General features: G+C 43.2%; 1 long non-coding RNA gene across 3 annotated transcripts; it reads left to right on the top strand.

Moving 5' to 3' along the window:
- Positions 1-1,162: 1,162 nt before the first annotated feature.
- LOC115782680 (uncharacterized) lies at positions 1,163-5,519 on the top strand. 3 transcript variants are annotated; one of them, XR_004020173.1, is made up of 6 exons: positions 1,163-1,216; positions 2,290-2,422; positions 3,030-3,201; positions 3,392-3,488; positions 3,644-3,751; positions 3,964-5,519. It is a non-coding gene; the product is annotated as an uncharacterized LOC115782680 (long non-coding RNA). The 3 variants fall into 3 exon arrangements; XR_004020170.1 differs by having other exon boundaries at positions 2,290-2,430; positions 3,964-5,515; XR_004020172.1 differs by lacking the exon at positions 1,163-1,216 and adding an exon at positions 1,275-2,075 and having other exon boundaries at positions 2,290-2,430; positions 3,964-5,515.
- Positions 5,520-11,213: the final 5,694 nt, after the last annotated feature.

The following is an 11,213-nucleotide window of genomic DNA, read 5'->3' as shown; positions in this document are numbered from 1 at the left end:
GAAAACTCAAAAATGTATTTTCCTTACTTGGATCTACTTCCTCCTTTCTCCATCCCCTCCCAGGATTCTTTGTGTTCCCCTCAGCTCATCATGGAGGATGAGGGCCTGAGCCGGCTGGCCCAGACTGTCCAGGTGTTGGTCGATCAGGCAGACCAGCGAACTTCTGTGGCTGCTAGCTCAAAGCAGTCCTAGCACTGTAGATTTATCAGTGTTGCACCAACAAATATCTCAGGGCCAGGGTTTTATTTTTACATGCTTCACATTTGATCTCTTTATAAAATCACATTCTGTCCATTTTCCAAATATCATAAACAAGGTAATGGTTCAAATAAATCTGTAAATGATTCAAGGTCTGGTCTGCTTTTATGTATCATTTTAGAAAATTTGTGGTATCAGGTTCCTTTATTTATACCTGTTGTTAGATTTGGTATGCAGGTGGTAAGTTATCCATGCTCACATTTTCAAAACAAACAGGTGAGCATAACAGGCGCACAACTTAATAAACAAATAAGAAAATACATCATGTCAGTTATCATCTGAGTGATGGCTCAGGGAACCAAATATTTTTTATACTTTGATTTTCTGCACTTTGGGACTACATGCCTTCATCCAGAAAGAGGAAACTGAACCAGCCAGCTGCTCTGTCTGACTGAGAGGGATGCTGAGTTCAGCTCAACAATTTGATTAAAAGAGTTCCTGTTCCTTACAGATTCATATTCAAACCGTGGCACAGACAAAAAGGACCTAAAAATCTCAATAAAAGCATAATAACAATTATCCTGGCTTTGTTAATGTGTTAAAAAAATGTGACAAATGCCTTTTTTTTTTTTTTTTTTTGCACACAGTTTGCCTCAGAGTTCAGATTTGAATCAAAAATTATTCCAAGATATTGAGCTTGAAAGTCAGTATTTGGTGTGACCACTTTTATTTAGCCTGAACCCGCGTCTAACGATGAATAAATAAAGAACTACAGTACCCATGACCCCCATCGGCCGTGACCGTGGTGACGCGTATTCCCGCTGCTCTCCAGGTAAATTGCATGACTGCCAGTTCACCCGCTTCGGATGTTATCAGGTCATTACTGACTTTATTAGCGTTTTTCAGGCCCGTGGATATGGGCCAGCAAGGGCCGTCTCCACCTCGTAGTCAGTCGAGAGGGTATGAAGGACTACAGAATCCATGCTCGCTGACTTCCGGCGGATGCGGCAGTGTTCAGGTAAGAGGATTTCAATGGACAGCGTTTATATAGTGATATTATTAAGACAGTGAGTTCAATAAGCACTTGAAATTAGATTGATGTGTTGTAAGAGAGCGCTGATATCCCAACTCTGAGATGCATTTGTAGAAATTATTGCGGGTTTTGCCGTTTTTGAGGCGCTAGGTAAAGTGTCTGTGCAAATGTTAGCGGATATCGCACAGCCTATGGGGTGTCCAAACTTTGGCCCTTATGTTGCTTTTTTGACATTGCGCTTAACCCTCTTAATTGGAGGGGAAGGCGAAATGTCAAAAAAGTAACTTAAAGGGCCAAATTGTATGTTATTTTTGACATCAATTCGCGGACCGGAAGTGGGGGGCCGGAAGCGGCCCGCAAGCTTGGACACCCCTGATTTAAACAATGTTATGACAGAAATATGAGCTTCTAGACTTACTAGTTACATAAAATGATTATTTTCAGCCACAGATTCCAAATGAATATTTGAATTAGCTTCAGTGCATCTATATTCAATATCTGATTCACTGTCCTCAGCTTTAAACAAACGCAGAGTTCATCTCTGTCTGTGTGTCTGTGCTGAATTGGACTTTTCCCACTTCTCTTTGTTGTGTCTCTGTCTTAACACCAGTATTTTTATGGTTAGGTAAATTTGGTAGCTGTACATGTCAACATTTTATTTTTTTTATTCAGGTGTGTGAACAGTGGTTTAGAGGGTGCACATCAGGACTGTTAAAAAACAGCGATATTTCAGTGGCTGCTGCTTATACCACAGGCTAACACACTCTACAGATCTCTGATGGGCTCCTTCAACAAAGATGTTTAGTAGATGCTGGTCTGCAGTTTGATGCTCAGCATCTCCAAAGTTTGTTCCTTGTTTATTATTCATTCATACACAGTAATGTGATATCTAGTAATAGTATGATTGTGTCAACCTGGTGCTCTTCATTTATGAAGAATTAATATTGGAGTATGAATGTTGTAGCCTGTGTATCTGTGTTCTCTGGGCTTTTCTGACCTCGGTCTTTTTGCAGGATCAGACAACAAAGCCCGCATTACTGTACATGTTTCTTTCTCAGGTGGACGGTGATATGATGGTGACCCGGGCTGCCACCTTTGGTCTTGTGAGGAAGCAAAGCTCAGGAAGAAGGAATCCCTGCAGTCCTGTCCTTTTAGCTCCAAGCATCACCCTTACATAAGTCATGAATATGGGTAATTAGGTACATAGCTTAGTGAGAGCATTACTATTTTTAATATTCAAAGTATCATAAGCTTGTTACGGTTGAGACAATTCTTAAAAATATTATGAGTTACTGCTTGAGCAATCTGTAGAAAAACAAACACAGTTAATGCTGGTAGCTGTGGGTACAGACACATGATGAGTGAAAAGTGGGAAGTGGAGAAAAAAGCTCAGTGCATCAGGGGACGTTCCCAACACCCCAGGCCTATAGTAGTGTAACAAGGGGGGGTGGGTCAGGGTCACCTGATCCACCCCCAACTATAAGCTTTATCAAAAAGGAAAGTTTTAAAGCTAATCTTAAAAACAGAGAGGGTGTCTGTCTCCTGAATCCAGACTGGCAGCTGGTTCCACAGAAGAGGGGCCTGAAAGAAAATGATATCATACTGTATTCATTCAGAATCAGGAGCTGCTACACCATCCAACATCTCACTGTCCATGATTATGAAATGCTGCCACCAGTCCTCTGATCTCCTGTCTGTTTGTTCTACTGTTGGAATGAAGATCTAAAGTTATCTAAAGTTGAGCTCTAATATTTAGTAATATAATGTTCTTCACCTCTGCGTGTGATTTTCTCCAAAGAGCTTTAATCCAAGAGGAAGCAGAGCAGCAGACAGTTTGAGGGGTTTGGGCTCACAGATGGTGACAACATGGAGAGACTGTGGTGCTTCCCCTGAAGAACTGCAGGAGTCACAGAGGAGATGACTCCATCTCACTGTCTGGACTTGCTGACTGATGTTCTTCTGCACTGCAGGTGAAGCACAGCACTTACAGGCTGCTAACATCTGAATCGTTGAATAACACACTAACCAAGCAATACCTGTTACTGTTGTCTAATAAGTGTGTAAATCTTTAATATTATTACCTGCTGCCCATCTGTGTTCATATAAACATGGAGAAAGAGATGGAAGAATCTGAGCTGAACTTCCTGTTTCCTGCTACAGATGCTGACTGTGACCTCAGAGGCCATCTGGTCTGTAGAGTTAGAAGTGAATCAAGGCAGAGGGCAGTCTGCCTGCAGCTTAAGAAAAAAACATCCAGGTAAAGTGATGTGGGTCAGTCGATAACCCTGTCACCACTTTCAAATGAGATCCTGTCAGAGAGACAGTCTGAACTGTTTTAGCCTCACAAGAAGGACAAAAATGAAGATCCAACTTTGACCATAATACAAACTAATCACTGCTGTGTGTTTTCAGACTCAGATGGGCAGGATCTCAGCATCAGACTGTCCAAACAGGCGCCAGCTTCAACAGCAGACTGAGACAGCCAACAAGAGAAAACAGCAGCTTCAGTGGGCTCCACAGGTGAGCGTGTTCCTGCACCAATCAGCATCTGTTCTCTGTCGGTCTGTGTGCTTTAATAAATGTAGTATTGATAAGTATAATAACCTAACCATAGGAACCATACAGCAGTCACTCGAAACATCTACTTTCTAACTGCCTGGCTGCTGCCTGCACTCATTTTAGTAACCACATGGTAACAGGCCTGAACCTCTGCTTCCTTTACTCCCCTGAAGGTCAAAGGTAACGTTTCAAGGGGTCTTCAGAGAGGAGGGACTGATGTCCTGCATCGATCACAGCGATTATGAAGATGACAGTGAGAGCAGCTACGACTGTAAAAGTCTGACCACGACTGTTTTGCTGCTTCCTGATTATTAATGAATATTATGAGCATGTTTGTGTCTTTTGTCGTTAATTCTTTTGTCGTCATTTCAATTCACCAAACTCAGTTTGTGTTATTTAATTTTTACAGGCCACACTCACTGCACATAAGAAAACACTCATTTTAATCACTGATGACTCAGTGACTTTATAAAAGCTTTTAGTAGTCCAGCCTTTGACTGTTAACACTTACCATATTGTACCTGTACAGCATGGTTTTGTGCATGTATGAGATGTTTTTTAATGTTGAAGTCATTTCCTGATTTAGTTTGTGATCTTTGTTGGTTTTCTCTGCTTTGGAACTGATTGTGAGTCAGTGTGTAACCTCACCTGTTTCCCTTTGTTCCACATGACTTTTTTGATTTCTGTTTATTTAAATTTCTGTTTCATTTTGATCTGTGTTGTGCTCTTATGCTATTGATAATACTATCAGTCAAATTCATGTACAATTTTTATTGTTTTTACATATAAAACTGGATTAGAGGTGGTGACCATAAGCATACCAAAAAATGACAATTTACAATAGAACATGAATTACTGGTCTGTCATCATAAATAATGAGCCTAATCCTCTCATCAGTGTCACATTGTTCTTCCAAGTCTTCACAACGTTAAGCTTTTTGTTTGTTTATATTTTCCCTTTTATTTTATAATCAAAACTGCGACCAGAACGACTCTCCTTCTCAGACTAATAATACTGGCAGTCCAGGGCGTGACTGTATGCTGAGCTAGGGTTAGGGTTAATAATTCAGACTCTAAATGTCATCAATATTACTCTTGCTGAATCCAACAAATATGTTGGAAATTGCATAATAAGTGGATTATTATTTAATATCCATATTGATTATCAGTCTTCATTTTCACCATTGATCCACCCAGGGTCTCGGTGGGGATGGGCTCTATCCTGGGATCCTTGGGTGAAAGTTATGTTGCACCCTCCAGGTCTGCAGCCCATCAGTCATATCTAACATTTGGTTCAAGATTATAAATAATTAAAAAATCAAAGCAGGCTCCTTGCATGGAAATGATGAGCTGGCAGTGATCATTCTTTGACTTTTCTCCACCTGCTTCATCAAACCTCAGCAGTAAACATATATGAAAGTAGCAGGCCCGTTAAGCTTCTGCGTCTGGAGAGGTAGTCACGAAACTGGGAAATTGATTCTCCCACCAGGTCCCTGTACAGCATGTTAACCTACAGTAGAAACAGTAAAAGTGCTTGAAAATGTTTCATTTCTCAGATAAAAAGCTACATTTACAAGCGAAACCCAAGCAAGTGGGCAGCAGAATATTAAAGACGATTTAAAAAATCGTCAACTGTCTTACCAAGGTAATAATGCTTTAATGGTTTGGTTAATATGATCAATATGCAACTATGACATTGAGCAGCTGCCATAACTGTTAATACAAGCAACACCACCAAGGAAATAAAGTAAAGGCAATGCTTTACACTTTTGTTCTGTGTCCCAAACTAGTCTCTATATTTGAATATTTTTGAGTAACCAATCAAATTTTAAATCCACAATTAACTGTAAACTTATGTTGAAAACTGCAATATTATTATAGCAGAAATTTTCTGTTTTGTTATATAAACACAAACAACTATAGTGAAACAGGCAGTAACAATATGCATGATTAATTAGTATTACATTATGGAAATCATTTGAGAACACCTCCGAGAATGATGACCATAAATCCACTCCAGTTAATATAAGAGCATGACTGCGAATTGTGCAGAAAACTAGGACTCTTCAGTCTGAAACATATTTAAAAATACACAGAAATGTTGTGATTCTTGTTAAGCTGTATGATCAGCATTATGTTCTACTTTGGAATCAATCTTTTGTCCTCATTTGCTTGATGAACTGCTGACATAACCTGGTCTTGAATGAAGGAAAATCTCATTTTTGTTACAGAAACAGCAATTTATAACAATCTCTGATATAGCAGAAACAGAATTATTGCTCAAATATCAGGTTGAAATTGTTTAACATTACCTCAGGAAATGTCAGATTGTTTTTCCACTGTACAGTGTTGCAAAATCCCTCAACAGAGACTGGTGGAAAAAATAAGTTGAGCTCTGAAACCAAACTGATTTTCTGATGATTTATTGAAAGTAAGAATATAACCTTTGCAAAGGGATCAATACAGCACGAACAGCCTTCGCACCAGCATTGACCGAAGCACAGAATAACACCCATTCCTAGAAAATTACAATTACATACCAAAGAAGTACACAGAGGTTACTTGAGTTCAAAAACAAATTTTCCATTACATTTCCACCCTTTTGATTATTTTTAATCATCTTATAAAATTTGGCCTTGGCCTGAAAGGGGCAAATGAGTTAGGATTGTTTTAAAGTGTAGTGTATGAATATCCTGTGTGAAGAAGATAAGATGATGCACTCACTCCATCTGCCAGGGCCGTCCTGATGAGGGTGAAGTTAATTTCCCCCTTTAGGCCCATTTCGTCCCACGCCATCTGGAGGTACCTGTTCACGTTTTTGAAAGGATGCTTGCCCAGAGTGAACAGGGCGTAGCGATTTCTGGACCTCATGGTACGCTTTATAGCCAGAAGACGCCTGACGGAGAAGCAAGGAAAATGGTGTCTATTTCACTGCTGTCTGCGGCCACAGGGCAGCCTCTGTGAGTGGCAGTGAACTTACCCTAATGAGGACTCCCTGGTCTGTCAGTTTTTTCTCCGAGGCGACAACCTCGTCCTCCTTCATATTAATGAAGACGCTGGGCCTGTGGCCGCTCATACAGGCCCAGTACGCGGCCAGGTACCCATACAAGAGGTAGCGGGTGGTTGTTTTTCTGGAGTCAGCCTCCGCCACCCGCCTTCGCACAGCAACCAGGAAACACGCAAATCATACAGTAGACTTACCAGATGAAGAACTGGCTGAGCCAACACAGAGGGTCCCTTGCGCAGCCCCGCCGCCACCCTCTTGCACACACCTAAGCTCCGCTGTAGGTCGGCGATCCTCTCAAGCAGACGCTTATTTTCTGTTTTCACGGCCCGCATCTCTTTGCTTTGTCGGAGAACGAAATGAAGACAGAATAAAACGATTCTTATAACAATACTTTGAAGTCACATTTCTATTCAGTCCAAGAAGTGAGCCGTACTTCCAAGCTGTGATATCAAAATAAAACACAGGGTTTATACAGGAATCCTGGAGTTCAATTTACTACCTTTTACTACCTATTTTTACTACCTCTACAATATTTTTACTACCAGCACGAAATCGAGCAGCAGCCTTTTTTGGGGTAGCGGTGGATTTACAGCACTAAGCCATGTAAGATGATGGCCCATCTCTCACCAAAGACAAAACTTTATCCCACTTACCTGAAGGTGCAACTTTGACTTTGTCTTGACTGAGACCTCATACACATTAATGTTCCAAACGCATTTCAAGAAGACTCAGGCAATTTCTTTTTGTAAGAATATAAACAAAATGCGATGAAATTTAAGTTTCACAAGCCGATGATTTATTTTCCAATAGAATATTTTCCAACAGAATATTGGACTGCTGGTTTGCTGCTGAGGTGTGACGGCAATACTTGTGCTCATAGCTGACCTTGAGGTTGCAGTCGCAGTGCTTTGTGTAGCACTAAAAAACAAAGTAGGGATCTGCTCCCCGCGGGAATCCGCTGCTGGTGAAAGGTGAATGCTCGGTGTGATTTGATCGCCGTCACACCGTTCTGGGTCAAATTTATATTTTTTTCTGCACACTTTACAAAACACCTTTTGATCATTTCACATGACCGGCTTAAGCCAGTTTTTGAATGCCGGGTCATCGAGCCAAAGCTGTGAAAACTTACATTTTCCCATGACGAGGCGTAAAATGACTCGCTATAGTCTCGACACATTAGGCGGTTGCAACACTGCGCATGTGCACAGCAGATCAGACAGCGGAACCAATCGAATCAATCAACGTTATATTTTTATATCGATTTTATAGTTAAATGAACTTAAAACAAAAAGTCTGCATCAATGGAAAAGTCGAAATATATTGAAGGCAGTGGCGCAAAAAGGGGGTGTGCACTATATGCAATGCATAGCTGCGCCGCACAAGAGGGGGGCGCCAAAACGATGTGGGAAAATATTTCTCTAGTTGCATTTTCTGTATTTAACAGCTGTGCATATGACATGATCAATAACAGAGGCGCGGCGCTGATTAGGCGCCCCTGCGCTCCTTCACCTCCCCTCCTCCTGTCCAATTTAAAGACAGTCGGTAAGTTATGAGCCGTTACTGAGACAGCGCGCTCAGACCAAAGCAGCAGCACTTACTCCTGTAACCACCTTAAAACTTCTATTGGGAAACAGCTGGAGGTCCTTCTTCAACCACCTGATCAGCAACATGAAGAACAGAGAACTTTGTAGCTGCTCCATAAACCGCTGTTTGTTTCACACAGAGCAGGGCTGTCAATCACAGGACGGGCCAAAATTGAAGACACATTCTGAGTCGCGGGCGGAACAGGATTAAAAATAATTATTTAAATTAGTAAAATAAATTTGAATGGCCAGAATACAGCAGCTTTTTTCCTCAACACATTAAATAAAATATAACATTATATTATTCTTCAAAAATCACATGAATATATTTCAAACTGATGAAAAGTTGCAAATTTTTCAGGTAAAAACTGTAATGTGAATTTCTGCGCTTCACAGTCGGAAAAACGCTGCATAAACTGCGCAGTGTGTGCAGTTTATCAGCAAATAGCGCAGCTGCAAACACAGCGGTGGAGACAAGTTATCACGCGGTCCAGTCCCCAAAGCTGCAGGGACGCATTATGATGCTTCATGAGAAAAGTCGACTCTCAGCCACCTTTCATCCCGGAGCCCTGCTGAGGCTTTTCCTTCACTTTCTATGAACTGACAGATTTCCTCAGGCAGCTCATCGCACCTGTGTAATAAGGCGCGTCACCAAATTCAGAAGCTATTTACTCCAGAAAGACTGAAACTGCCTCTTACAAAGTTCCCTGTCTGTGTTTCGGTGTTTATGACGCGTTCTGTCTTCAGGACTTTGCTGCGCACCGTTTCCTGCTGTGTGACGCAGTGATGCACTGTCAGCTCACCTGTGCAGGTCTCCTCTTCATCTTTTCCGTATCTGTCCCACCAATCCGCTCTTTCCCCCGCAGCGCAAGTGAGGAAAAGAGACAGATGGTTTACCTCCGATGTCAGCGTTCAGGTCTTTTGCCTCCCACCTGTTTGGAAAATCCCTGTTTTCCACTTTTCGTTTGGTCATTTTTGGGGAGTCAGGCAGCTTAAATGTCACTGTAAAAAGTGCTGACCGATGTTTTATCCGCTGATCACTGATCAATCGGCAATAGGGAAAACGGGTTAGCGCACAGTTCTTGGCCTGCCGGCAGCTGCTGCAGTGCGTGGAATTTGTAGTATAAGTGGTGGGAGCACATTTAATAATAGCTATATGAAATCATCTTGCAGGCCTATAAAATTAGATCGTGGACCGGAAGTGGCCCGCAGACCTTGAGTCTGACACATGTGACATAGAGAAAAACTGCAGTACGGAAGTTAAAAAAATTCCGCCTGCTCTGTGTCATATCACGTATGACAGACAGACTCTTTTTAATATCAGAATACAGCACTCTGGCTGTATTCTGACACCTTTTTCTCCCGACCCGGCTTGGCCCCAGGAGATCCTGCGTTTCCAGTGGGCCAGCTCAAACAAAGGATGGCGCGGAGCACCCAGGTCACGGACAAGGCCCCGAGGGAAAAGAGCCGGCGTAAGAGAGAAACTGAGGCGTAGAGCGCACCAAACTCCACTGCCGAGCATCCTGTTGGCTAATGTCCAGTCACTGGATAACAAGCTGGACGAACTCAGGGCCAGGATACAGTTTCAGAGGGACATAAGGGACTGCAACATCATCTGTCTCACGGAGACATGGCTGACCCCCCTCATACCGGACCACGCCGTACAGCCGTCGGAGTTCTTCAGTGTTCATCGCACGGACAGAACGAGTGAGTCTGGAAAATCAAGAGGAGGAGGTGTGTGCCTAAAGATTAATAACAACTGGTGTGACAGTAGGAATGTTGTCCCTCTGAAACAATCATGTTCACCTAACCTGGAGCTCCTAACCCTGAAATGCCGTCCCCACTACCTGCCCCGCGAGTTCACTTCGGTCATCTTCAGCGCCGTCTATATTCCACCTCAGGCGGACACAAACACTGCACTATCCGAGCTACATGAGGCGATTTCCACCTATCAGGCTAACCAGCGTGATGCAGCTCTCATCGTAGCCGGGGACTTTAACAGTGCAAACTTGAAAAAGCTGATACCGGAGTTTATTCAACACATCGACTGCCCCACCAGAGGAGAGAGGACCCTAGACCACTGCTACTCTCCATTCAAAGAGGGCTACAAAGCAAAGCCTCTTCCGCCTTTTGGGAAGTCTGACCACACCTCTGTCCTTCTCATGCCGAAATACAAACAACGGCTCAGGCAGGAACCCCCTGCTGTGAGAGAAGTGACACGGTGGTCTGATCAAACAGAGGCCGCTCTGCAGGGTGCGTTGGATTCAATCGACTGGGACATGTTTCGCAGCAGCGCGGGCGGAGACATCGAGGAGTTTACGGAAACTGTTGTGGGATTTATTGGGAAAGTTGTTGATGACACTTCACTTAGGAGGACCATCAGGACTTTTCCCAACCAGAAGCCGTGGGTGGATAAATCTGTCCACGACGCCCTGAGGTCCCGCACTGTTGCCTACAACTCCGGCCTCGCCTCTGGGAACATGGAGGACTACAAGGTTGCATCATACAACGTCCGCAGAGCGGTGAAAGAGGCTAAACATCGCTACGGCCGCAGACTGGAACAGCAACTACAACAGTCTGACTCCAGGGGACTGTGGCAGGGACTACGCACCATCACGGACTACAAAGCACCACACACACACCCGGTGAGTGCCGACGCTTCTCTGGCTGATGAACTCAACATCTTCTTTGCGCGCTTTGAGTCGGGAAGCCGACAGCCCGCTGCGCTCCCGGCCGGAGGGGCAGAGACACTCACTGTGACGGAGCGCGACGTGAGGAGGGCGTTTAGACGTGTAAACACCAGGAAAGCGGCTGGACCAGACGGTATTAGTGGA

This window comes from Archocentrus centrarchus, chromosome 1, assembly GCF_007364275.1.
Source record: "Archocentrus centrarchus isolate MPI-CPG fArcCen1 chromosome 1, fArcCen1, whole genome shotgun sequence".
Classification (NCBI taxonomy): Eukaryota; Metazoa; Chordata; class Actinopteri; order Cichliformes; family Cichlidae; genus Archocentrus; species Archocentrus centrarchus.
This window is presented reverse-complemented; position numbering and strand designations above follow the sequence as displayed.